A 2,751-nucleotide genomic window follows, 5' to 3' on the forward strand; every position below is an offset into this window, starting at 1 on the left:
AAACCGCTGAAACTTAATCTTATTTTGTGTTGCTTCAATGCTTTTACTTTGAATTATTGCTTTATGAGTTAACTCTTATGCAAGACTTATTGATGCTTGTCTTGAAGTGCTATTCATGAAAAGTCTTTGCTTTATGATTCACTTGTTTACTCATGTCATATACATTGTTTTGATCGCTGCATTCACTACATATGCTTTACAAATAGTATGATCAAGATTATGATGGCATGTCACTCCAGAAATTATCTGTGTTATCGTTTTACCTGCTCGGGACGAGCAGAACTAAGCTTGGGGATGCTGATACGTCTCCGACGTATCGATAATTTCTTATGTTCCATGCCACATTATTGGTGTTATCTACATGTTTTATGCACACTTTATGTCATATTCGTGCATTTTCTGGAACTAACCTATTAACAAGATGCCGAAGTGCCAGTTGCTGTTTTCTGCTGTTTTTGGTTTCAGAAATCCTAGTAAGGAAATATTCTCGGAATTGGATGAAATCAAAGCCCAGGGGCCTATTTTTCCACGAAGCTTCCAGAAGTCCGAAGGAGAGACGAAGAGGGGCCACGAGGTGGCCACACCCTAGGGCGGCGCGGCCCCCCTTGGCCGCGCGGCCCTGTGGTGTGGGGCCCCCGTGCCGCCTCTTGACCTGCCCTTCCGCCTACAAATAGCCTCCGTGACGAAACCCCCAGTACCGAGAGCCACGATACGGAAAACCTTCCAGAGACGCCGCCAACGCCGATCCCATCTCGGGGGATCCAGGAGATCGCCTCCGGCACCTTGCCGGAGAGGGGAATCATCTCCCAGAGGACTCTACGCCGCCATGGTCGCCTCCGGTGTGATGTGTGAGTAGTCTACCCCTGGACTATGGGTCCATAGCAGTAGCTAGATGGTTGTCTTCTCCCCATTGTGCTATCATTGTCGGATCTTGTGAGCTGCCTAACATGATCAAGATCATCTATCTGTAATTCTATATGTTGCGTTTGTTGGGATCCGATGAATAGAGAATACTTGTTATGTTGATTATCAAAGTTATATCTATGTGTTGTTTATGATCTTGCATGCTCTCCGTTATTAGTAGATGCTCTGGCCAAGTTGATGCTAGTAACTCCAAGAGGGAGTATTTATGCTCGATAGTGGGTTCATGTCTCCGTGAATCTGGAGGGGTGACAAGAACCTCTAAGGTTATGGATGTGCTGTTGCCACTAGGGATAAAACATTAGTGCTATGTTCAAGGATGTAGTCACTAGTTACATTACGCGCAATACTTAATGCAATTGTCTGTTGTTAGCAACTTAATACTGGAGGGGGTTCGGATGATAACCTGAAGGTGGACTTTTTAGGCATAGATGCAGTTGGATGGCGGTCTATGTACTTTGTCGTAATGCCCAATTAAATCTCACTATACTCATCATGATATGTATGTGCATGGTCATGCTCTCTTTATTTGTCAATTGCCCAACTGTAATTTGTTCACCCAACATGCTGTTTATCTTATGGGAGAGACACCTCTAGTGAACTGTGGACCCCGGTCCAATTCTCTTTACTGAAATACAATCTACTGCAATACTTGTTCAACTGTTTTCTGCAAACAATCATCTTCCACACAATACGGTTAATCCTTTGTTACAGCAAGCCGGTGAGATTGACAATCTCACTGTTTCGTTGGGGCAAAGTACTTTGGTTGTGTTGTGCAGGTTCCACGTTGGCGCCGGAATCCCTGGTGTTGCGCCGCACTACATCCCGCCGCCATCAACCTTCAACGTGCTTCTTGACTCCTACTGGTCCGATTAAACCTTGGTTTCTTACTGAGGGAAACTTGCCGCTGTGCGCATCACACCTTCCTCTTGGGGTTCCCAACGGACGTGCCAACCACACGCATCAATAACTCACACCAAGGGATACATAGATAACCAACTAAAGGAGAGATACTTCCAAACTGAAACCCATCTTATATGATAACTTCCCTACTCATGATATGACACTATTTGACAATAGAAAGTAAAAGATAGTGATGATGTGATACCGCGGCACTCCCCCAAGCTTGGAACAAACCAAGGGGATGCCAATACCGATGATGAATTACTCCTTTGGCGATGATGGTGATGAACTCCTCCCGCGCTTCTTACAGAACTCCTTCAACTTCAGTTTCTCAGCTTGACAATTCTGCACTAAGACTCGAAGAGATTCATTGTTATCTGAAGTTGGCGGTGATGACCTTGTGATGCGAATCGAGTGGTATTCCAGCATTCTTCGGAGATGGCAATTCTCCTCCTGGAGTATCTCCACTTATCTTATTAGAGCCCGATATTGATCACAAAACTCATCGGTAGTCCGTAGAACTTCTTCCAACATAGGGAAGGAGTCGAGGCTAAGAGCGGGTGGTAAAGGTCCCTGCAGGTTATGAGAAAAAGAACGTCGAGTGTCAACAGATCCCACCAAGATTTGCTTGCTCCCTCCGGCTTGCTGCTCTTGTCTTGATGGCACCTTCTTCACTTCTTCCTCCGAAAGCCCCTTGCCCTTGTTGTTGGAGGCCATGGTGCTTATAGACCGAAAACAGATCCTGGCAGAAACAGCTCGAAACAAAACACGTCGAGAAAACGATATACAGACCTCCAGGGGTCCGGGGGATTATATAGCAAAAATTTTCACGACAAAAGGAAAGTACCAGATCGAACCAGAGTCGGAAAGGGGCGACGAGGCGGCCAAACCATAGGTCGGCGTGGGCCCAGGCCAGGCCGCGCCGGC

This window comes from Lolium perenne, chromosome 4 (genome assembly GCF_019359855.2).
Source record: "Lolium perenne isolate Kyuss_39 chromosome 4, Kyuss_2.0, whole genome shotgun sequence".
Taxonomy (NCBI): domain Eukaryota; kingdom Viridiplantae; phylum Streptophyta; class Magnoliopsida; order Poales; family Poaceae; genus Lolium; species Lolium perenne.